This window comes from Lissotriton helveticus, chromosome 3_2 (genome assembly GCF_964261635.1).
Source record: "Lissotriton helveticus chromosome 3_2, aLisHel1.1, whole genome shotgun sequence".
Classification (NCBI taxonomy): Eukaryota; Metazoa; Chordata; class Amphibia; order Caudata; family Salamandridae; genus Lissotriton; species Lissotriton helveticus.
The window spans coordinates 181,170,949-181,197,388 of NC_136062.1; the positions used below are offsets into that span (position 1 = coordinate 181,170,949).

Here is a 26,440-nt window from a genome sequence, read left to right on the forward strand (position 1 = left end):
AAGGATGACATGAGGGCCTTACTAATGCAAGTGCGACAGGGCCTAGCCCCTATTGCTGATAAAATGGACTAAATGACTACTCGCATGGACGCAATAGTGCATAAATTAGAATGCTATAAGGACCGTATTAAGGAGGTGGAACGCGGTCTATGACACTGAAGATATCCCCTCTCAACTTCAAACGAAGTGCTGAAAGTTATAGCAGCAAAGAATGAAGATTTGGAGGCACGAAGTCTGAGAAATAACATACATGTGCTTGGAATACCGGAAAGTACAAACACTGGTAAAATGGAGGACTACATCGAACGTCTACTTCGACACACAATTGTCTCAAACTCTTTCTCATCTCAGTTCTTCGTCGAGAGGGTGCATCCGTCGCTGGGACCCCGGCCTCCCCCGGGCAGCACGCCACGGCCTATTATCGCCTGTATGTTAAATTACCGGGACGGGGACACCACACTCAGGGCAGCAAGAGAAAAACACCAACTATCATTTGAGGGCAACCAATTCACCATTTACCCGGATTTTATAGCTACTGCGCAAGAAGAAAGGCGTAAATTTAAGCCAGTTAAAAAGAAACTGTGTGATGCCCAAATCGACTACGCCCTCCTATACCCAGCACGCCGGAGAGTCACCCATCAAGGAAAACTGTCATTTTACACCAAACCAAAGCAAGTAGACGAATTCCTGAAACACACCTGACGCAATAACTCTAAGGGATCGCCGGACTCCTCACTGAGATCAGAATCACCGACAAAGGATTAAGGCAGTACTGCACTGAGGTTAAACTAATCTGCAAACTGGCTCCTGAACGTGCCTTATCACCTATAGGCCAACACCAGATAAGTGACTTTTGTGATCATGGGACACAATTTACTCTGGGCACCTCTACCCGCTTGGAGCCAGGTCACCCAAACGTAGAGGCTCCTTGCGGGTGGAGAGAGTATGTGCAACCCCTGGAAGTTCCCCCCACACCCCCCCCCCCCACCCGAGGGTGCTCCCCTACTGTCTACTGCTGGCATTCTAGCAGAAATTATTTCTGGGTAATTTGGGGAAATGGGGAGGGGGTAGGGATGCATGTTTCTGGCATACTTGGGATGCTTCAGTGGGAGGGGTGTGGTAAAGGGTTGTTGTTGTTGTTAATTGAGTTTACTTGTAACTCAAAAAACACATGTGATGTCCAATTGTACCATGGTCGTACCAATCAACCTTACAAGCAGCTACTACCTATCATGCTGCTCAGTCAATTACACACCTAGTCATGACTAATCATGTGAGTACTCCAACAGTCCAGATCCTCACCTGGAATATTAGGGGTCTGGGAGACCCAAGAAAACGCCGCCAAGTCCTGACATATTTAGACAGGCACCAGATTCATATCGCCATGCTCCAGGAGACTCACATGAACCCAAGACATAAGAACTCCTTTGCTAGCAAGTGGAACACAGCATATTTTCATGATTCATATTCCTCTTATTCCAGAGGGACAGCAATACTAATAAAAAAAGGCTTTCCTTTCGCCTTGGCCGGAGCAAGGCACGATCAGCATGGTCACTACTGCTTGGCCTGGGGTAGATTGGGCACAGACTGTCACCCTGGCTTGCTGTTATGGCCCCAACACAGACTCCCCCGAGTTTTTTGACACACTATGGGGAAATATTGTGGCAATAGGGTCTACTCATCTTATTTGGGGGCGACTTCAAAGTTGCTTTAGACCCAGCGATGGACAGATCCAACCCAGCCCCACAGCAATACAGTGGCACATATATAACGCTGCGTAACATAATGAACGCTAATGAGGTTCTAGATGCTTGGCGCTACCTCCACCCGCACACCACTGAAGGCACACATCACGCCACACAGCATCCAACCTGGGCCCGCCTCGACTATCTTCTCTGTACACGTGATTTGGGCCCTCTGATTGTGACGGCCAAACACCTAGCCAGAACATACTCTGACCACACCTCTGTAAGACTGGCACTTATAACCCCAGGGTATGATGCCCCCCCAAGGACCTGGCGGCTGAAGCCTCTGACACTCCTGGACCAGGTTTTCCAAGACGAATTGGGTCAAGAAATAGAGGAGTACCTACAGAGGACAAGGGATCAGTGGACAGCGTAGAGACTGTTTGGGAAGCCTTTAAGGTAACTATTAGAGGTTTCTGCATATCCAAAAGTTCAGGAGTACTACGAGATATACAGAGATATTTAAAAAAGATTAGAAGCTGAAATTAAACACCTATAGGCAGGGCTTGGCGCCAGCATGGATTGACAGGTACAGCAAGAATTACGAGACAAAAATCACTGAATATATAGACACAGCTGAGAGGGAAGTGAAATTTAGAGGTAAACACTGGGTGGCTCGACGACACAGGGGGGAGGTAGACGTCCCGGAAAGGTATTAGCAGCAATTATAAGAAAGCCGCGATTCACAAACACTGTGCTGGAGATTCAGGGCCCGGGGGATATCACTTACTTGGACACTGAGGATATAGTACAGACTTTCCCTAATCATTACGCCTCACAGTACAGGCTTGACAAACTAGATCTTAATGTTTATTTAGAGTAAGTTAATCTGGGGTGGCTGGGCGACTCCACAGGAGTTTCTCAGTGGTCCCTTTGAATTGGATGAAACAAAAGAAGCCATAATGCACATGAAATCAGGGAAGGCACCTGGGTCAGATGGGATCCCAGTAGAATTCTACAAAACATATATTGAACTGCTGGTCCCCATCCTTCAAGAGGTATTCAAAGATGCACTAGACCAAGGTAGGCTCCCCCTTCTATGCGAGAAACACACATTTCCTTGCTGAAAACAGGAAAATCCCCCCTTAAGTGTGAGTCTTATAGGCCACTTTCCCTCATCAACTGTGACACTAAAAATCCTTGCTAAAGTTATAGCGAACAGATTAAATTTGCTTATGGACAAGTTGGCCCTCCCTGATCAATCAGGTTTTATACCTGGCAGAACAACTACCCATAATATCCGCACGTTTTTTACAACATGGACCCAGAACTGCCATTAGAGACAGTTTTCCTCGACGCCATCAAGGTGTTCGATTCAGTGGAGTGGGATTATCTATTGGGGATTATGCAGCGCATGGGGTTTCCCCCAATATTTCTCTCCTGGATCAAACTACTGTATCACCTTCCCGTGGCTAAGGTCTGCATAAATGGATACACATCACTTGCTTTTTCCATTACTAGGGGTACCAGACAGGGGTGCCTGCTCTCGCCCTTGCTATTTCGCCTTGCAATAGAGTCTCTGGCAGCCAAGTTACACTAGCACCATCAAGAAAAAGCGTTCCGATGAAATTTGCGCCAATTTTACTATTGTACGCGGATGAAATGACCCTTTATGTTTGTTATACACAAAATAATCTCAATCTGCTGCTCCGCGAATTTATAGTGTTCGGGAAAATGTCTGGTATCCACATAAATTGGGAGAAATCGCAGCTCCTCCCTCTCACCCCTGCGGCGGCTCCGTTCCCCCTGGATTACCCCTTGGAGTGGGGTCCTGTTGGATGTGCGCTACCTGGAGATACGGCTCATCACTGACAGAGAAGAGAAGAGAAGAGCTCATGCATCTAAATTATGGCAGGACCCTAGATGATATCTCCGACAATGTCTTGCACTGAATTTCTCTACCACTCTCGATGGCGGGGAGGGCTTCATTGATTAAAATGGTGGTTCTGCCCCAGGTGTTATACCTCCTTCGTAATATTCCATACGATCCAGGCCGGGCCTTTTTCACAATGCTGAAGACAGAAATGATCAGATTAGTATTAGGGGGGGCAAACAGCCTTGTTTATAATGGGGGTGCTTACTAGACCCTACGCACAAGGGGGCTTCGATATTCCGGATTTTGAGCTATATTACACCTACACGCATTATGCTTTAACTGGTTCCACCCTCCTCGTTATACGCCACAAGTTGTGGCGGAACATTGGCTGGCGGACCAAATATTATTAGAAGGTATCCTATTCAACCCCCCGCACTAAGACAGCACCTACTACACTCACTTGCACACTAAATGCCTGGCATTGCATACTGAAGTTATTAGGGTATCCCATGCTTTACTCTCCACTGCTTCCGCTGGCATATCATCCACAAATGCAACTCCTGCAGGAAACAGGATTCCACAAACTCCGGGGATGTACCAATATACCCACTTGGGTTGATCTATATCATAATGGGGAATTCCGTACGCTGACTCGCATCTTCAAAGAAACCCAACCTACCCCCCCTAGAAGTTTTCCTTTATGTACGATTACAGCAAGGCCTACGGTCTGTCACACCAGATTTCCCACATGAGCCTCACACATTAGCTCCTCTGCAGTGGCTACTACCGGCCGACTCCCCACGACACATGGTTTCTCCATTATATCATATAGTGCACACGGCGCAGGACAGACCCCCATGCCCTTCCAGAGCATATTGGGATGCAGAATTGGGATACACCCTCACCAATTATCAATGGACATATTGCAGTGAGCACACTGAGCGAATAGCTGCCAGTCTTAAGCGGAGTTTCACGCACTATACATTTTTACACCGTCTATTCTATACTCCGGTAAAATTGTGTAAATATAAATTGTCTGATTCTGATCGCTGCGCCAGATGTAATGCCCCTGGGGCGGACTTTCTACACTTGGCCTGGGACTGTCAGGAGGTGCACATTTACTGGGACACTGTTTGATGCCTTGGATCAGATGATGATGCAAACCCTGGAGCGCACCCCTCTGACTGGGCTACACTAAACATGTTGCCAAATCTTACCACATATTTCTTGATGTGGCCTTCCTTCTGGCGAAGCGCCGAATTGCATGCAGATAGGGCAGAGGGTGTGCACCGCAAATTAAGGAATGGCTCACCAACTTAATATACTATCAGGAGCAACTTACTAACTATGCAGAATTAGTTCCCCGGGCGTCACGCCCCAGGAATATATGGGACTCTTTAAAAGCATATCTTCTCACACATCATACACAGGTCTCCGAGGACGATGCACCTGAGCAGCAATCATAATAACATTCCCTTTTATTCATTACCTGCTTTCCATGAATAACATGGGTCGATACAATGGGGGGTAGATGGGAATGCAATTGTGTCAGTGTTGATTATGTACTGTTCCAAATATTTCTGTCGGATAACATAAATGTAACCAGAATGTAACTTGCCGAGCAGTCCGGAATGTGCAACGCCCAAAACAGCACGGTCAGGCGGACTTTACCGTTAATGAGGGACGTGATACTAAATGTACTCACCATGGAACACTCTTGTAAGAACGCAATGATGTGTGCCGTTTACCAATCACATGTGTATTCATATATTGTTAGGACTGAAATGCTGTTTTTTGTTTGTGCATCAAAATGTTAAAATCAAATAAAAACAGCTTTAAAAAAAGTACCCATTCATGTGGCTACACACACGTTTAGCAACAGTAATCCCATAATGATTTACAGAAACCGAATTCTCGATATTTCCACCACTACTTCTGCCTTGTGAGAAGGTAACCTTGTTATCAAAAACAGTAAACACTGCGTGGGCAAAATGCAGCATTGAAGACCTTCTGCTTCCTGCTACTCACCCTGTTGGCCTCACTACAAAGATTGGTTATTGTGTGACTTCAGATCAGTAAGCTTAAGAACCTGCTAAATGTAGCTCACTCAACGGCAATTTTAAGGGGCTGCACAACTCAAGGAATGGGTCACAATAAACTAGAGGGTTTGCCCAGCAATCAAGTTAAGTAGATCTTAGTGGATAACAAGTTTATTTTTATTTATAAAGTTTTATATAGCGTGATCAAGATCCCAAAGGATATCAGAGCGCTTTACAAAAGGGTGGAAGGAAGGTCATAAACCCAATATCGATATCAAGTAAGAATACACAATATAAATAATCGCATAATTCACAGACAAATGACACAAAGGAGAGTAATACGTAAACGGGTATATAGCGGACTACTAAGGGGGCACACAATGCGGTAAAGAAGAGCAGCATCACATGATGGAACAATGGATGTAGGATCAATGATTTAGAGCCAGTGAACCTAGCCCAGAAAGTGGAATACAAACTGGGGGCGTAGACATGTTCGGCAGGGTAGAGCCCATTGTTGGCCTCATTCTCAAAAGAGAATCAAGTGCGACAAAGACTAATGAAGTGTCAAGCACCTGTGTGGTTCAACAATTACCAACCTGAAAGGCTTAGTTACCCGCAGTGTAATACTTCGAAAACTACATCACAAATTAGTACTGAGGTATTTGACCACACACAATGTCCGCCAGAGACATCTACCATCCCAATCATAAAGTGGTGCACGGACCAAGCCTTTTGTGTAGTGAAAAATGTTCCCTGATTTACACATGCACAGCATGGATAAAAGCAGGGACAGCTTCTCACATACATATCAATAAAAACATGTCAGGCAACCGGAGGCCAAAGCATCAGGACACAACACAAAAATTGGATGCCAAAGGCCAAACACTTGACAAACAAGCATTGGAAATGCAATAGGTCTCGCATTTGAAAAGTTGGAGGTTTTGGTCTTGTAAATGACAAATATTTTATTTAATTGTTGGTTTTTAAAATAGCTAAATTGATAGCTTTGTTATTTACAACGCCAATAGTTATAACTTTTGCGAATGTGACACCTATAGCATTTGGAATGCAACATGTTTTGTATTTACGTGACTTAGATGGCAGCTCTGGTCGTTAGGCCACATCTCTAGAGAGCAGGAGAGTGCAGCGGGGGAGATAAGCACAGCAATGCAATAGGTCTCGCATTAGGAAATTTTGAGCTATTGGTATTGTAAAGGACACATTTTTTATTAATGTGCTTGTTTTGAAAGTAGCGAAATGAATAGCTTTGTTATTTACAATGCCAATAGTTTTATCTTTCGCAAATGTGACACCTATTGTAACACAATATGTGTTGTAGCACTGAGTGGTGTGAGGGTGAGGGGTGTGAGGGTGTGTGACGGTGTGTGAGGGTGAGGGTGTGAGGGTGAGTGAGGGGGTGCGAGGCTGAGGGTGTGTGAGGGTGAATGAGGGTGTGTGAGGGTGAATGAGGGTGAATGAGGGTGAATGAGGGTGAGTGAGGGTGAGTGAGGGTGAGTGAGGGTGAGTGAGGGTGAGTGAGGGTGAGTGAGGGTGAGTGAGGGTGAGTGAGGGTGAGTGAGGGTGAGTGAGGGTGAGTGAGGGTGAGTGAGGGTGAGTGAGGGTGAGTGAGGGTGAGTGAGGGTGAGTGAGGGTGAGTGAGGGTGAGTGAGGGTGAGTGAGGGTGAGTGAGGGTGAGTGAGGGTGAGTGAGGGTGAGTGAGGGTGAGTGAGGGTGAGTGAGGGTGAGTGAGGGTGAGTGAGGGTGAGTGAGGGTGAGTGAGGGTGAGTGAGGGTGAGTGAGGGTGAGTGAGGGTGAGTGAGGGTGAGTGAGGGTGAGTGAGGGTGAGTGAGGGTGAGTGAGGGTGAGTGAGGGTGAGTGAGGGTGAGTGAGGGTGAGTGAGGGTGAGTGAGGGTGAGTGAGGGTGAGTGAGGGTGAGTGAGGGTGAGTGAGGGTGAGTGAGGGTGAGTGAGGGTGAGTGAGGGTGAGTGAGGGTGAGTGAGGGTGAGTGAGGGTGAGTGAGGGTGAGTGAGGGTGAGTGAGGGTAAGGGTGTGTGAGGGTGAGGGGGGTGATGGTGAGGGGGTGCGAGGGTGAGGGGGTGCGAGGGTGAGGGGGGGGTGAGGGTGTGTGAGGATGAGGGTGTGAGGCAGAGTGAGTGTGAGAGGGTTGTGAGGGGGGTGAGGGTGTGAGGGGTGTGAGGGTGTGAGGGTGTGAGGGTGTGAGGGGGTGAGGGGGGTGAGGGGGTGAGGGGGGTGAGGGTGTGAGGGGGTGAGGGTGTGAGGGTGTGAGGGGAGCGAGGGTGTGAGGGGAGCGAGGGTGTGTGAGGGTGAAGGGGGTGAGGGGGTGTGAGTGTGAGTGTGTGGTGGTGTGAGGGTGAGAGGGTTGTGAGGGTGAGAGGGTTGTGAGGGTGAGGGGGCTGTTGTGTGTGTTGGAGTGTGTGTGTATATTTGCTATTGTGGAGTTTTAGTTCTTTTTTTGGGTGTGTGTGTTGTGTATGTGTGTTTTTATATAAATGTGTGTTGTTTTTATTTTGTGTGTGTATTAAATGAAAATGGCAGATGTGCTAATGTTCCCTAACGTTACTTACGTTTGTTAGTGTAGCGGTCTAGTGTTTTTTTGTGTTTATGTTCTTTTTTTGATTGACGTGTTTCCCAGCCAATGAGATTGGTACGTTGTGTTACGTAGCGTCCTAATTGGACCGCGTAACTTTGGAAATCCCCTGATTGTCAACCGCGCCGTTCTTGGAAGGCGTGCCGAGTTTGCTGTCTGCTGCGTCGCCTTGACAGGTAATTTTTTTTTTTTAATATTGTTTTGTGTTTTGGTATGCATTTGTTGACTTGTATATTTTTTTCTAGTTTAGTGTTTGTTTCGGAAAAAAAAAAGTCTTCGTTAAAGTAAATTGTTTATTAGTTGACGACGTATGAACGCAATGTATAGCTTTTGGTTGTTCATATTATTAATATTTTTGTTGTATTGTGAACTATTCGATTGAATATATTGGCAAAGGTTATTATTTTGTCGTAATAGTGCAACATGTTGCATAAGTGAGTGACTTACCTTTTATATTGTTTGCCTGTCCTTAAGTTTATAATCTGTTATTTTTTATCTTGTGCCCTCGACTAGATCTGCTGCAGTACATTTCCCTATCAGATGATTGTTACATGTATGTGTTTGAGTTTCCCTCAATATTCTTGCATTTGCGCTCAGCGACGTTTGTTATTTTTCCTCGTACTTTATTTGTTTTTTGATCAGAAAGAAGATGTGTTGCATTAGGTGAACTAAAGGAAGAGACATATATATTGCATTCTCTGCATTAGAGCTGTGCATTCCCTTTCCTACACCAGCTGGCAGCATTTTTTGTAGCAATTTTGTTATTTTTTTACTCGAATGTAGAAATTCCTGGACATGGAGTCAAGTGAATGTAGCACATGGCTGCGACTACTGTTATTGTATGTAGTGGTGATCAGTTCGGTAGAGTGTGGGCGTCTAGGGTGGTGGCGTCTAGGGTGGTGGCGTCTAGGGTGGTGGCGTCTAGGGTGGTGGCGTCTAGGGTGGTGGCGTCTAGGGTGGTGGCGTCTAGGGTGGTGGCGTCTAGGGTGGTGGCGTCCCAGAGTGATGCGGTGGCGTCCCCGAGTGATGCGGTGGCGTCCCCGAGTGATGCGGTGGCGTCCCCGAGTGATGCGGTGGCGTCCCCGAGTGATGCGGTGGCGTCCCCGAGTGATGCGGTGGCGTCCCCGAGTGATGCGGTGGCGTCCCCGAGTGATGCGGTGGCGTCCCCGAGTGATGCGGTGGCGTCCCCGAGTGATGCGGTGGCGTCCCCGAGTGATGCGGTGGCGTCCCCGAGTGATGCGGTGGCGTCCCCGAGTGATGCGGTGGCGTCCCCGAGTGATGCGGTGGCGTCCCCGAGTGATGCGGTGGTGTCTCCGAGTGATGCGGTGGTGTCTCCGAGTGATGCGGTGGTGTCTCCGAGTGATGCGGTGGTGTCTCCGAGTGATGCGGTGGTGTCTCCGAGTGATGCGGTGGTGTCTCCGAATGATGCGGTGGTGTCTCCGAGTGATGCGGTGGTGTCCCCGAGTGATGCGGTGGTGTCCCTGAGTGATGCGGTGGTGTCCCTGAGTGATGCAGTGGTGTCCTTGAGTGATGCAGTGGTGTCCTTGAGTGATGCAGTGGTGTCCCTGAGTGATGCGTGGGGGTGTCCCTAAGTAGTGTGCCGGTGTCCATGAGTGATGTTAGGGTGCCCCTAAATAAAGCGGTGTTGGCCTTGAGTGTTGCCCCAGAGTGTTGTTTGTCTAGAAAGTGATTTTTAAAATGTGAGTGAGAATATGAGTATGTGTACATAAAAAAGTAGAAACGAGTTTGGGCGCGTAAATTTCAAAATTAAAAAAAAAATGTAAGTAAATAAAAGTAAAGCACATGCTAAATGCTTGCATATCAACACAAAAGTAAGAGTATTTGACCGTAAATTATGGGGCATGGAAGTACATGGAAAAGGCGCAATGCTTGGTCAGAAAGGAGCCAGGGAGAACGTGCGGCGAAGCTCAAAGTAAAGTCGAGCGACCATATGGAGAGGGAGGAGGTGGGCTGCCTGCAACTCGAGGGAGCATAGGGAGGATGGGGTGGTCTGCCTACTAAGTGTAATGCGTGTGGCAACAGAGGGAGAGCGCGGCGCGCGCTGTAGAGGGAGGGGGTGGGCTGCCTGGTCACTTTAATGCGTTTAGCAACAGAGGGAGAGCGTGGCGCGCGCTGGGGAGGGAGGGGGTGGGCTGTCTGGGCAGTTTAATACGTGTGGCATCAGAGAGAGAGCGTGGCGCGCGCCCCGCCGAAAGGATGCAGGATTAAAGGTGGAGTAATGTCTAGTTTGTACACTCCTGGCTCCGCTGTTCTGTTTACTTCTGACACTTGTTAATTGGCCCATTGTAAGGGAACAGCATGGAAGTGGCGCTATCGGCATGCCTGCACCCAAACGTCGACTTCGTTTTTTATTTACATATACAAATCAGCTTTGCTCTGTTGGTAGTGGTTTGCTCTCGTAGTGTCAACCTGCTCACCGCAGCCGTGAAACTGCAGGGAGAGAGAGGGGAGGTGCTGGCGGCTGGGGAGTGGGGAGGAGAAATGCGAGCCTAGCTGTGTGCGGGGAGAGAGAGGGGAGGTGCTGGCAGCTGGGGGCTGGGGAACAGATGGCGAAGGCAGGCGTATTTGTTTTCAAAAATAGACTTTCACTGGGAAAAAAAAAGAGTTGTGCAGGCTGAGGCGGTGGCGCTTGGAGTCGTGGAGTTTTGCAAGTTGCAGCCCGTTCCTTTCTGCTAAATGAGTTGTGCAGGCTGAGGCGGTGGTTTTAGTATTCAATGCGAAGATCTCAAATGCGGGTTTAAGACGAGACACGGCCGTGAAACTGCAGGGAGAGAGAGGGGAGGTGCTGGCGGCTGGGGAGGGGGAGGAGAAATGCGAGCCTGGCTGTGTGCAGGGAGAGAGAGGGGAGGTGCTGGCGGCTGGGGGTGGGGATAGCCGTGGGAGGGAGCCTTTTCGCTTTCATGTGCATGCGCTTTTAATGTCAATGCGCTTGCGCATTGAGCTTAAATTTGACGGGCACTGCAAGGAATCGCCATGGAATCGCAAGTTGGTTAAAGTCTGTTTAAGCCCCAATAGTCTCGCAAGCTCAATGCGCATGGACAGGCGAGACCTAAAAACAAATGATGAACCAGAAGGGGTTAAACATGGTCTATGAAATATGCAAACGAGACACTGGAGACAATGGTATTGACGAACATAATCTTAAGTGATTCTTCAAAATCAAACCTGAAACATCATAACGTATGCATAGTGTGCAGTTTGCTGAATAAATCAACAATGAACAACGAGGGAACACAAGTCCATCAATGATCAGCCTTAAGTTAACATGATGGATTTAAGTTTAAAGTGCATGATCACAGAAACATAGAAATGCTATTGTGAGAAAAAAAAATTCTAACTTCCATTCTAAGGCATTGACCAATCCATAGTACACCAGATAATTGAGGGTAAAGACACGGTTTCACACTGTCCGTTTAGACAGTCATTAAAGTTCAAGTTCAAGTTCATGCATTTATAAAGCGCACTACTCACCCAGAGGGTCTCAAGGCGCTGGAGGGAGGGGTTTACTTTTTATCGAATAGCCATGTTTTCAGTTCTTTTCTGAAGGAGAGGTGATTCTGAGTAAGGCGGAGGTGGGTGGGGAGTGAGTTCCAGGTCATGGCAGCCAGGAAGGAGAAGGATCTGCCACCCATGGTGGTTTTTCGGATGCGCGGGACTGCGGCGAGGGCTTGATTGGCTGATCTTAGTTGGCGGGTGGGATAGTAGAAGGACAGTCGGGTGTTAAGGCATTCGGGTCCTAGATTATAAAGGGCCTTGTGTGCGTGGGTAAGAAGGCGGAAAGTAATTATTTTGTTGACGGGAAGCCAGTGGAGGTTTTTTAAGTGACCGGTGATGTGCTCTTGGCGCGAGATGTCTAATATGAGTCTCGCTGATGCGTTTTGGATGCGCTGGAGCTTTTTCTGCAATTTTGTTGTAATTCCGGCGTAGAGTGTGTTGCCATAGTCCAGTCGACTCGTGACCAGTGCATGGGTGACAGTCTTTCTTGTTTCGAGGGGGATCCAGCGGAAGATCTTTTTGAGAATGTGAAGGACGTTGAAGCAGGAGGACGATACGGCGTTGACTTGTCTGGACATTGAGAGGGAGGAGTCTAGAATGAAGCCAAGGTTACGTGCATGGTCTGTGGGTGTGGGCGCAGATCCCAAAGCGGAAGGCCACCAGGAGTCGTCCCAAGCTGAGGGGGAGGATCCTAGGATGAGCACCTCCGTCTTGTCTGAGTTGAGTTTTAAGCGGCTCTGTATCATCCAATCGGCTACTTCTTTCATGCCTTCGTGAAGGTTGTTTTTGGCGGTGTTGGGGTCTTTGGTGAGGGAAAGGATTAGCTGGGTGTCGTCGGCGTAGGAGATGATGTTGAGGTTGTGTTGGCGTGCGATGGAGGCGAGGGGACTCATGTAGACGTTGAAGAGGGTGGGACTGAGTGAGGAGCCTTGAGGTACGCCGCAGATGACTTCGGTGGGCTCTGAGTGGAATGGGGGGAGTCGGACTCTCTGTGTTCTCCCGGCTAGGAATGAGATGATCCAGTCCAAGGCTTTTCCTTGTATGCCGATGTTGTTGAGGCCTTGTATGAGGGTGTTGTGACAGACAGTGTCGAAGGCGGCGGAGAGGTCGAGTAGAATGAGGGCCACTGTTTCACCGTTGTCCAGAAGTGCTCGGATGTCGTCAGTTGCCGCAATGAGGGCGGTTTTGGTGCTGTGTTTGGCCCGAAAGCCGTTCTGTGAGGGATCCAGGGAGTTGTTGGATTCAAGGAAGGCTGCTAGTTGGCTATTGACTGCTTTCTCGATGACTTTGGCCGGGAAAGGGAGGAGGGAAATGGGTCGGTAGTTTTTCAGATCCGAGGGGTCTGCTGTTGGTTTTTTCAGAAGGGCGCTGAGTTCGGTGTGTTTCCATATTTCTGGAAAGGTGGCGGAGTCGAAAGAGCAGTTGATGACATCGCGGAGTTGGGGAGCGATGATGGAGTCAGCTTTGTTGAAGATGTAGTGGGGGCAGGGGTCCGAAGGTGAGCCAGAGTGGATTGAGTTCATGAGGCGAATGGTGTCTTCAATGGTGATTGGGTTCCAGGAGTTGAGGTAGTTAGTTGGAGGGGTGGGATCTGAAGGGGGTGGGGTGAGTTGGTCATTGGGAGTATTCTTGAAGCTGTTGTGGATGTCGGCAATTTTGTTGTAGAAGAAGGAGGATAGCGCATCACAGAGGTCTTGGGAGTTAGTGATGTCGTTGGATGCTGCGGGAGGGTTGGTGAATTCTTTGACGATATTGAAGAGTTCCTTGCTGTTGTGAGAATTGTTGTCGAGACGGTCCTTAAGTGCTGATTTCTTGGCGGATCGGATCAGTTGGTGGTGTTTGCGGGTGGCTGTCTTGAGGGAGGCAATGTTGTCTGAGGTTGGTTCTTTTCTCCAATTCTTCTCCAGGTTGCGGCATGTCTTCTTGGAATTTTTAAGGTCATCATTGAACCAGGGAGCTTTTTTGCTGGATGATTTCGACTGGTGTTTTTTCAGGGGTGCTAGTTCGTCCGCACTGTGGGTAATCCATTGCCTGAGGTTGGTGGCCGCTAGGTTTGGGTCTGTTGCCAGGGTGGGAGTGTTTTGGCTGAGTGATGTGAGGAGTAGTTTGGTGGTGATTTTGTTTCATTTTCTTCGGGGAATGGGTTGTGGACGGTTGTTGGCCAGGGTTGTTTTGTAGCTGAAGTGAACACAGCTATGATCCGTCCAGTGGAGGGCTGTAGTATGATCGAAGGAGATGTGCTTGCTGGAGGTGAAGATAGGGTCGAGCGTGTGTCCGGCTATGTGAGTGGGGGTGTCAACAAGTTGTTTGAGTCCGAGATTGGACAGGTTGTCCAGAAGGGTGGTGGTGTTGTTGTCGAGAATGTTGTCAAGGTGGTAGTTAAATCTCCTAGAAGAATGTAGTTCTCGGAGGCGAGGGCGTGCGGGCTGACGAAGTCAGTGATGTCGTCGCTGAATTGAGACCGGGTGCCTGGGGGCCTGTAAATGAGGGTTCCTCTAAGTGTGGTCCTGGGGTCGGTGTGGATCTGAAAGTGGAGGTGTTCGGCGGTTGCAAGATTGACGTCAGAGCTGGTTGTAATTTTGATGGGGTTTCTATGGACGATGGCGATGCCTCCTCCAGTTTTTTTATCGGTGCGGTCTTTTCGAATGATCTTGTAAGTGTCAGGTATGGCTATGGCGATGTCGGGGGCAGAAGATGCATTCATCCATGTTTCAGTAAGGAAGGCGATGTCAGGTGACGCAATGTCGATTAGGTCCCAGAGTTCGGTTGCATGTCTGTGGACCGAGCGGGTGTTCAGTAGGATGCATTTCAAGTCGTTGGGTTCGGAGCTGTGTGTGGAGGGAGTGTGTTTGGTGAGGGTCCTGACGCAGTTGAACTTACAGGAGAGGCAGGAGAATGGGCCGTGGGTACGTCCTGGGGTAGCTTCGCAGCAAGGTGGGGTGCGTCCGGCGTTGAGGGCGAGGAGAGTAGCGGCATCATAAGTTACTCTGGGGGGTTGGGAGCGGCATGGAGCAGGGGGACGGGCGCTGGGCGCGGTCCAGGCGCGGACGGGCGTAGACGGGCGTACCTTTGGCGCACCTTCGGCGCGGCCGCAGCGCGTGGACGCTGCGCGTTGGGACATCTGACATAAATGGAGAGTGGAGGGGGCGGAGCGTGGGAGGGGCAGCAGGGAGGCGGTAGTGTGGGTGAGGGGCGGGCCAGGGGATACCAACAACAAAATGGAGGGTCAAAGGGAAAGGCAGACAGGGGCAGCTAATGCACAAATGCGTCGAGTGAGCACTTCTATGAAATAAATACACAGACACAGAGAAATGAGCACAGCAGCCTGAGCGAGGTCGCGCTAATGATGTCAATCAGAACAGCGGCGCTATGCCTGAAAAGCGCTACAATGCTATGGTAAACAGCGCTACAATGCTATGCTAAACAGCGCTACAATGTTATGGTAAACAGCGCTACAATGCTATGCTAAACAGCGCTACAATGCTATGGTAAACAGTGCTGTACTAAACACAGAAGTAACGATACCAGAGACGCGATAGCATGGAGCTTTACAGCTGAAAGTGAGGAGGAGTGTGGGTGAGCGACCGTTCTGAAGAAAGTCCAGGTGGTCACCCTGACAAACTATACGCAGTCGAGCAGCCATTGTCATGGGCCCTACTGTAAGACAGAAAATGGATCACCATGCTACTGTCAAAGTACCAAAATACAGCAATAATCAGCTTTCAGTGGCTCTCCAGGCCTGTAGGCGCGATGCCACTGCACCTGCTGCAACAAATGGAAGATAAACACCATGGTATAAGGTTAAGGGTGGCAATGCCTTATGTGTGTTTCACAAGGTGCACCGGTGCAAGATGTCTCGGGCTCGCTTTACCTCAGTGAAAGTAAAAGGGGTACTTAGGGTAGCCTACTATACCAGCTCTTGCAATTGTTGAAATACATTTTTACTTAGAGGTGCAAAAACACAACTAGGCTAGAAAGTAATCAATGTAAATAAAACAGGCAGCTTTGATGCAGGAATAAATAGTAAAAAATGTTTTTAGGACTCCCAAGAAAATGTAGTGGTACAAACTACCTGGTACGCGTCTTCAGGCGGCATACAGACACATGCAAAACCTGCGGTTCCAAAAGAAAAATACAGCGTTCTTTGATACAGGCCTGTGCTACACTGTGTATGAGGTAAGTGTGAACACAGTAGAATGACTAGTGGAGGCTGCTCCGGAAATGGAGACAGAGTGATCTATAGGCAAGCTTGTGACTTGCTAAAAACAAGGCGGGCCAGGCAACAAGCAGCAGGTGCAAGGTCACAGCAGCCTTGAGAACCGAACACAAACAGACAGAATGCTCCTACATATGTAGAAGAGAGCACGTTACTGGGTTAATTACCAGCTCTCTTCAAGATCCCAGTCCGCCTTTCATCGATCTACAGAAAAAACATTCCACACAGATAAAGTTTCGAGTGCCTGCTTCAGCTTCCCGGCAGGAGCCACCAGAGATGAATTTCAGGCACCAGAAAAGTGGCGTTATCCGACAGAGGAGACCCCACTTCCTCTGCCTTTCAATGACATACTTACTACTAAATTCGTCCCAGGCGCAGGGGGAGGCTTGTCTCTTGGCTCGAGCAATTTGATGCACACTGCTTTGAATGTTAAGCAAATATATTCCATTGTGTCAAGTCAAGATTTATTGTTTTCAATTATTAAAAATGATTACAAATACATTAGAAAATCATTCATTAAAAAAATGTGCATGAGTTTTATCATATTAAATTAAATAGTCCATAAAATTATTAAGTTCTCAATTATTTAATTTCGGTTGAGTTCTTCTTACTTGGCCGGTCTTCTCAAGTGTGCATTTCCTGCGCTTTTTAATAAATACTAACTTTGTCTATCAAGTGTTGGATTTAGCGTTTTCAACTTCACTCGTCTCCCCAATTTCTGCCGGTCTTAGGAGAGATTGTGCTTTCCTCATGTATTTAACCTCCCTACAAGCCAACGTGGGGGACGATCCATCCAGCCATCGAATTACCGCTTGCCTGCATGTTCGAATGTTCAATTGGTTAAAAATATTTTTTAAAAGCTATCTCCTTAAGTCCATAAGAGCTGGGCAAACACATAACAGGTGGGTTAATGTTTCATTTTGGTAACCACATAGGTGACAATGAGGGTCCGCGTAACTACCTTTCCAGGCTGGTAACAAGTCCTTTGAAAGCTGTAAGCCCAGCCAATGTTCTATATATCTGTGTTTTAGAATCATATTAAAGTGACTTTCTAAATAAGGCTGCGGTTTTATCCCGGAATATGAATATATCACTGTCCACCTATGTCGTCGCTTCGAAATTATTGTTTGGTCTTCCAAATAGGATTTCCATTTGACAGCATTATTTGTTATTGTGTCGAAGCTGGTTCTATCTGGCCTCGAATCCCATGTCGATTGGATTCCTATGCAACTCAAGGATTGGGTCAAGAAATCTCCCCAACTGCATGGCGTATGCGGTTTCTGCTGGATTTCGATTTCCTTCCAACACAGGCTATCCAGTGAGCCTTCCTCTTGACAGACGTACTTTGTAACAAAGTTTCGGAAAAGTACCCATGCTGCGAAATTTCTGATTCAGCAGGCCAAATTCTAAGCGAACCTGCGCAGGTGAGGCAGATTTTGGGAGGTTTAAGGCCGCCTTGTATGTCTTTGTTTGTAGGCAGTTCAACAACCCCGCCTCTTTGCCACACCAGGTGACTAATGCATATGACAAAGTGGGTAAGGTTTGCGATTTCATCACTTTAAGCAGGTGTGTATAGTTTGGACAACTTAATTTGTTCTGTAATTGCCGGAATGCATAGATCAAGGTATGTGATTTAGCCTTTAGATCTATTTTGTGTTCCTTGTTAGCTAGGCCTCGCCCAGTTTTAGACCTAGGTACTTGTAGGATACTTCCTCCTTTATTGGGGTACTATTTGCGGACCATTTAAATGTCGGTTTTTTCGGGTCTACCAGGCAGACCACTTTGGTTTTCTCTGTATTTAGTTCCAAACTTTCGTGATCCAAGTAAGTGGTCAGGTTGTTAATCATTCTTTGGAGTCCTATTGGGGTTTGACCCAGAACAACAATGTCGTCAGCATACTGCAGGAAAGGAATTGGGGTTTTTGCCAAATACGGTGGATGTCCTTCCCCCACCTGCATATGTCTGACAATATCCGCCATGTGAAGATTGAATAAGCTGGGGGCCAGGACGCAGCCTTGTTTTAAGCCCTGTTTCGTGCTTATTTCGTCCGTAATACTGCTACCGTCTCCCAATTTAACTCTTGCCCATGTTTCACTATACAGGCTTATTGCCTATAGTAGGTTCTTCGCTAGCCCCCATGATCTTAATTTTTCCCATAATCTATTTTGGTTCACCCTGTCAAAAGCAGCTCGTAGGTCTATAAAACACGCAAACAATCTGGTCTTCTTTGTTTCTGCTTTTTCCTTCAGGAGTGCCAGGGTTGTTAGGTTTGTCAGTGTGCCCGTCCTTGGCCGGAAACCCGTTTGGAACATGGGTATTAAATTTGTGTTCTCCATCCAGTCTTGGATGTGTAGCAATAAACAAGAACCGTATATAGTTTCGCCTCCACGTACATCAGTGATATCAGCCTATAGTTCCTCGGCTCGTTATGATCGCCTTGCTTGAAAATAGGGTGAATCATACTCCCATTCCAAGACTTGGGAATTTTATTCTTGTTGTAGATTGAGTTAAAAAGTGGTGTTAAATATTCTGCCCAGAACTCAGGAGAATGTTTAAAAATGGCGTTTGGGAGCCCATTGGGACCAGCTGCACCCTCTTTTTTCAGACGTTTTATTATTCCTTGTAGCTGCTCAACTGTTACAAGGGTGTCTCTGCTTAGTACTGGATTTTCTGATTTTTTTGATGGTATGGTTTGCCTGTTACCGATGTTATCCTTGGTCCAATTTTCATCATCATGCAATGACTGCCTCATATCTTTTACCGGAATTTCTTGTGTTTCTAAAATATTTTTCGCATGTTCCGAGTTTCTGGCGCATATTTCGCACTCTTTTTTGCGATGCCATTTTTGTCCGCCCTCCCTGTCCATAAACATATTTTTGACATACTGGATCCACTTATTTTCTCCAATTCCTGCCTCTTGTCTTAGAAGGTTTCCCTTTGTCAGTTTATTAATGGTACCCCAGAATGTCTGGCCATTTTTGTATTTACCAGCGATTAGTAGTTTTTTCCAGATTTCTTCTTGGTATGATTTTTTTGCATTACACAACAAAATCCTGTATTTTTTTCGCATTGCCTTTAATTTCGCCTTATGCGGTTTCTTTCAGTTTTTCATCGTTGTTACCTGCTTCTGGACTTCACGTGTGATTTTCCGTTTTTCCTCCCGAAGGGTGATGTTGTACCATGGCTTTTTCCCGGTATTAAGTCTTACGTTATTCCATTTCGTAGTTTGGGGATTTCTGGTTAAGACATCACATAGATGCTCCCATGTTTTTTACAGGTTTTCTTTTTTTTTTTAATGTGAGTTTGAGCAATTCTTTTTTGAATTTGTCCATTGTTGGGTTTATATCCTTTCCACACCATTTCAATTTCCGTAGGTTGAATTTTTCAGTATGTTGAATAACGGTATTTACTTTTTGGATTTTATTGGCCAAGATTTTGATTTTGGTAATTAGTGGGAAATGATCACTTTCTGTTCGTTGCCCCACCGAAAACGTGCTTACCATCGGCATCAGGTTATTGCTCATTATTGTGAAATCTATTGATGATTTTCGATTGCCGCTTAAGAAGGTTATTGGTGTAACTCTGTCCCCCTTTTCGTTGCCACTCAAAATTGAAAGGCCCAAGTCTCCGAAATCTTGAGTTATGTTATTGTCCTTTGTTAAATTACTATTAAAGTCTCCTGAGATGATCATGGAATATAATTCGTGTGAGCTTTGTAGTGCCCGGATCAAGGTCATTAATGTTACCAGTTTTTCCTTTTGCTGTTTTTTTTCCGGGTGTATGTAGAGATTGAGTACTAATAGGTTGTGAACGTGTAGATTTGAATCTGGCTTCACTGTGAGTTTTATTGTCTGCAACCAATTTACCACAGTTTCTACTTCTTCCACTTGCCATCTATACTGCTGGGTGATGTATGTTAAGCCCCCTCTCGGGTGCCCAAATTTTGAGAATTTTTCGGCTAGAACATGAAACTCTATATAACCGCGGATGGATACTTGGCTCAAATTCCAGGTTTCTTGTAATAGTATACGGTCATGTTGTTCCAAGAAATTCTAGGTTTTGTGATCTTGCCCTATACTTTTGAAGCCATGGACGTTCCAAGAACAAATGCTGATCGTATGTGAATTCAAAGCGATTGTTTGGTCCTTACATGTTAGGTTTTTTCCCCTATTCCTTTTGGTTGCAAAGTGTAATCCGTAGCTGTAATTTATTGTTCTCGTTTGACTCTTTAGGCTGGCTAGGAACTCTTATTACTCAATACATTTGCAACCCAAGACCAGTCAGTGCTCTTTTCCAGCATACATCCTTGTTCCTCTGATTTTAACTGTCTCCTTATACTTTGTGATGTGTTTTGTGGGGTTACTGAACATGCACTCTTTAGGCATGATTTCTGGGTATTTCCCTCTTCCAATTTCATCTTTCCTATTTTGATGTTTTTTAAAAGGGGAAATGGATATTTTTTCCGTTGATGACGCCTCAGCCCGATACCCCATTCTTCAAAGGATGTACTCATGGCGAATATTCAATCTACTATGTCCTTGGATGACCAGGTAGTTAATGATTCCTCTACCTCTGGGTTATTATTGCTTTTAAATTCTACTGACAGAAGATCTTGCGATGATATATCGTCTAATTCTGGAATTTCTTTCAAAAGCCGCATTATGTTTCCTCTGTTCAAAAAGTCTTGTCCGCCCGTTGTCTGGTATTCCGGTACAAATGACAATTTTTCAGTAATTTCTCCTTGTAGTTGGGGTACCAATTTTATTCCATTGAAAATGTGCTAGCAGTGGCAGAAGAGCTAGCGGTTAAAAAAACGAGAACCCCACCTACATGAACCATGAATCTGAGGTTTCCACTGAACACAACCTGGAAACATTCACACACGATTTCAAGCCTGGTTCAACCACAATCAAACCTCCATTGAGTGGGATAGCATCAGACTGGAGATGATTTTGTTAAAGCTGGAAATTGTTCCATGATCTCTGGTGTGAGGGCGAAAGGAAGAGGGGCAGAAAGGAAGTGGTGCCCAAGCAGGCTAGGGCATTTCACAGTTCGCAAATAAAACTCCAGTAGGGTCCATCTTTTGCTAAGCAAAACAATAACCAATTATTTGAATACCATCACTTTAGTGGGATCCTCAAATTAGTTCAGGGGAGGTCTAATCATGCATACAAACACACACAAAACTATACCTTGTTTGGGTGTGCCGTGGTTGAGTTAGAATAGAGTAGGCTCTTATCGGTTAAGGGGTCTGGGAGAAATATCTGGATGAATATGTTCTGGATGCATATTTGCAGAGGCAAATAAATATATGGAAGGTAACAGAGTGCACATGAAGCCCTGAATAGTGTTGAAGATAGTACAATTCATCAGGTAAAAGTATAGACTTCATGGTGACAAGATGATAACATGTAAAAGAAACCGATTAAATAATATGTGTCTGGCATTTGTGGATTCAGCAGCTAATGGCTGTTTGTGCTTGTTCTCCATATGCATATGACCATTCTGTATATCTCTGGGTAGGTCTGTGATTTCCTACACGGCATTAAAATATCAAATAATTACGTTTTTCAGGAACGGGGGGGGAGGGGGGAGAGTAGTGAACATTTGGGATAAATAGGGAACTTGATCACTAACAATTTTTTTTAATCGTCCTAAATTAGTCTGTAATCTCCAAGTGAGACTACAGAAAAATCTGCCATTACTGGTAGGCTGTTAACAGATCCATCGACATACCTATGCATTCATCTAGCTGTATACAGAGCTGTAACTACTGTATGATCACATGAAGTTCTCAGAAGCAAACTCTGGGCACTAACATATGCTGCCTGAACAAAAATACTAAACACAAGCTTGAGTTCAGAATGCACAGGCCGTGTTTCTGCTACAAGAATGCCTGAAAGATTTATTAGAATACAACAACCCAACAATTTCTTAATGTTGATTGAAAAAAATCACGGAATCAGGCTAAGAACTAGCTTTTTGGCTTTGAAAAAACATTTCATGTGTATCAAAACATTAGATGCAAAACAAAGTATAACACACCCTCACTTTAAGAGCACAACGCTGTTTCAAAAGAGCATGGTTCTAAAATCATTTGTTTAAGGTTAATAAAGTCCTGCCCCTTAAGTCAAGCCAGGTTTAACCCAAGAAAAGTTACACCAAGCACAAGAATCACATTTAGCTTTTGTTTAAAACAGTGCCAGAGCGGTGTTACAGACCTATGAAACACAAACGCAATTAAACTGAATGCATTTAAATATTTTACAAAAAACTCATCCCCTTTCTGAATTAGCCTAGGCAATTTTATTTTCGTATAAACATCAATATTTCAACAATGATATGTAACATGTGTTTTATTTTTTATGCCCATACTTTACGAAATATATTTAAAACTGATAAATGATAATCATGCAGCATTGGTAGATTCATTACTATTACCTTGGTATTATTACCTTGGTGCCAGGGGCAATGCAGCAGTGGCTGAATTATGTATTACCCTTGTAGAGGCATTCCAAATTGACAAAGCTTTTTTAGGGCTCGCGCCTGTGTTGCAGTGCGCAGCACTGCTCGTGCAGCGAGAGTCCTTTTGTATGGGGTTCTGAAAGTTGCTCACATGCTTGTGCGTGTTATCAGGCTTTCGCTGGCTGCCATTGGGTTTTGCTTGTTTTTTTAAATAAAAATAATGCACGCAACTGGGCAAAGGCGGGCGCATGTCCCGCCTTTGCTCCGTACATTCCCACCGGTGGCCAGCACGCACAGCAGTGCGTGTTCGCCTCGCTGCCGCCCTCCCTCTTCCTGCTCTGTTATGCGCGCACACCACTGGTTTTCACTACGTTTGATACCAAGCTTGGACGTGCTGGTTTTTTGTGTGTTGGCACTTCCTGTCGCTTTCTGCCCGTCCTTGCAGATCAGCTCACGCCTTGCGATGCTCTCCCCATACCATAACTTCCTAGTACTGCTTTCTTTACTTCTGCAGTCACTTCTCTACAGCTGCCTGCTAAGTAAAACAGGTAACCAGCTGCCGCACATTCACGTTTTTCTTTTTTTCCATTTCGGCCACGTGTCTTGTGGTTTTATATAGCACATACTCTACCAGAGTGTATCAGAGGGCTTTACAGACACACAATCATTTTTTATTAGGCAAGGGGAGATTTGCACAGAATCACAGGATGTTGAGTTGAGCGCCCATCCGAAACTCAAACACGTGTTCAGAGCTCAACCGCTCTAGCCGTTAGGTCGCATCCTTGCCCAAATCTTGGTTTTATTTATTATTTATGTATTCATGTATTTAGCCGCAGAGTTTGTATGTGCAATTTTTCTACTGGGTGGGTACTTTTCATCTGATTATACAGTGCATACTCGACCCGAGGGTATCTGAGCGCTTTACAGACAATCAGTTTATTAGGCACGGGGAGATTTGCACAGAATCACAGGATGTTGAGTAGCGCGTCCCTGCCGAGACTCAAACACGTATCCCGACCGCTCTAGCCGTTAGGTCGCATCCTCGCCCAAATGTTTGTTTTATTTATTATTTATGTATTCATTTATTTGGCCATTTTCTAAACCATCCTCTTTCATTTATATAAAGGCAGTGTTTGAGGCACGCCTAAGGTCGCAGAGTTTATGTGCATTTTATCTACTAGGTGGTTACTTTTCATCTGACACATGCCCTTTGGATGCGACACGTCGTTTTTTCAAAGCACCGAGGTTAATGCTTATTTTAATACTTGCTCTTAGAAGTCTGTTGGTGATCACTGACTGATTATTTGCGCATCTCCCAACTCCTGTGGTCATCGCATTGTCCATTTCCATTATTTTCCGGGGGGCTCTAATCTTTCCCAACCAACTCAACAGCGTGTGCGCCTTGCGGTTTTCTACTAGTTTCTAGCGCTTAAATCAGAGCGTCGGAAAAAAAGACGTTGGGTTCAGGCAGTTAGTTGTTTGGTCTGCTCAGATAGGCACCTGTGACGTAGGTGTAAGGGACGGGAGGTTGCCAATATCGTTAAATGGATATAAAAATAGTGCTCTGTGATAAACCTATTCTGAGTGTTATACCGCCGTCTAGTGGTTGGGCTCAATAAACTATTTGAGTCTTGACCTTCAGTGTATGGCCCGAACAAAGGTCCCTGTTGTGCAAGGGGGTCCCCAAATCTTCAGGGATCCTGAATGTGGATTAAGTGAGAATGTGCTTGTTTTATGTGTTGTCTCTATAGCTTACATCTTAATCACATATCTTTTGTTTAGCAAATACGTACTCCCATTGTTCTGTCATCTGTGTGTGTATTTTGTGCCATAGTGGCATACTTGGGTCTCGCATTACTGAAAATTACAGCTATTGGTGTTGCATTATTATTTGCAAATGCTTGTTTTCATTACTGCTGGCAATCCCGCACTGAGGTGATCATGGCTCGTAATCTTGCATAGGGTGGCAGCTAATATAATCTTTTCTGATGTGAATAGCACTAATATTAATAGCTCGGAATGATTTTCACTGAACATAAGTAGCTCTTAACACTGAAAAGATTGGAGACCCCATGGTAGAATCCCATTCTCAATTCTGCTTTTGGAAGCCCCAAGGTCGTCTGTTTCACCTTTTGTTTTAAAGTTCACTTCTTCTGGTCATGCTGCCAACACATTTCAACCCCAAATTGAAGACAAGCATTTGCAATGCAATAGGTCTTGCATTTGAGAGTTTAAGCTATTGGAATTGTAAATGACAATGCCTTTTATTTATCGGTTTTGATAATTAACACAAAGAAAAGGCACTGTCATTCCCAATGCCAATAGCTCAAACTCTTGTAAATGCGAGACCTATTTCACTTCAAAGAAGCAGCCACCATTGTCCCGGGCTGCTTCGAAAGTGAGAGCGAGCATGGCGCGCTGAATGTTGCAGAAAGCAAAAGAGACAATAGATGGACGGAATGCAGAACAAAGCAAAACATTCCCCCCAGTCAAGAGAGATGGGTTAAATCCATCACTCTTTTGCTCACCATGCCCCCCCAGTTCAGACCTGGCCATATGCAAATCAGTCTTGACCCTGTGACTCATGGGAACAGTCCAGCCCGAACTACCAAGCCCGGTCCTCCTGAGACTGGTTTCAGAGTTTCACCCCTTATCATCCAGGATAGCTTGAATCCAGTGGCGGAGTGAACCCGGGACTCATGTCTGGGCATACCCAGCACACTTAGGGCAAGAAATCAAAAGACAATTTATGGATGGAATGCAGAACACGTTAAAACATTCACTCCCAGTCAAGAGATCTGGGTTAAATCCATCATTCTTTTGCTCACCATGCCACCCCAGTTCAGTAAAGCATGTGTCGTGCCTGCAGTAGGAGAAACTTAATAAAGAAAATAGTGCTTACTAAAGAAGACTAAAAAAGACAAATTGTAACAGAAGTAAAGGGGCCAGTCCTCATGGGAGGTTACACATGAAGACAAGGTGGTACTACGGAGGGACTAACAAGCCTATTAACGAATAAGTAGCCAGCATTTACAAAGGGAAATGACACAAGCCAATGAAAAATATGGGCAGAGAGTGGGCGGAGCTTCAAGTCCATACTCAAATACAGCGTAGCATACTGCAGAGAAGCACATGCGCTGCCCACAATCGATCTATAAACAATGTGAAGAGATAGAAGGTTCCTGCAGTGGAGACAAAGCAAATTTATGGGTAAAATCTGTAGTTGGTAAACAAACGATTGTGAATAAGAGAGCAAGGAAAACAATACCTGCTCAGTTAACATGCAACTTTCTTGTTAGAGGCGGAACAAAAAAAAATCTTACAAATATCCAACGTGGCTTCTTAAAAGCAACCATTTTTTATAGTACCCGAGATAGAATGACACCTTGTGCAGTTGTGCTCAGTGGTCAAGTAACCTTGAGAGGGATGAGTCTGGCGATTTAATCGAAGACAACATTTATAAACAAACTGGCATGTGTGTGTGGTTTTGCCTGGTTGCCATAAGGATGGCAAGTGTAGTGGGGGCTAACCTCTGGGACTGCGGTTGTTAGTGAGGTACCTTGAGAATACTCCACAGACTCGGTGTTTGCAGTTCTCTAATGGAGAGCAGTAAATGATGGAGCCAATTCATTTGTCTGACTCGTTTAGGTCTCATTTACAATGAGGGTGTTTTCTTTTCAACTTTCCCCACAAGGACGATAATCTATCTTGCTGAGGTGACCTCTTGTCAATATCTTATAATTGGGCTCATCTTTTGCTCCTGTGTGGTAAGCATAGCGGCACGCCAATTCCATCTGCCAAATACAAAGCCGTGTCTCCATGATGATATAGAGCAGCATCAGTGTTCTTCTCCTACACCCATCATTCGTGTGCATGGTAATCCTGGAGAAGCGTGCATATTAATTGAATGGTTGACATTTAGAGTACCGAACATGAGAGACCTGATGGTCATCCAGGCTGGAACTTTGCAGATATTAGGATGCCACCACTAGCTAGAATTCTTTGTGTTTTTTACGCTTCCACCTTATGGATTCT

At 45.8% G+C, this 26,440-nt stretch overlaps 1 protein-coding gene across 5 annotated transcripts in view; it reads right to left on the bottom strand.

The window, feature by feature from the left end:
- The window catches only part of CSNK1G1 (casein kinase 1 gamma 1), a 746,303-nt gene that overhangs the window by 416,673 nt on the left and 303,190 nt on the right, over positions 1 to 26,440 (bottom strand). The window lies entirely within an intron of this gene.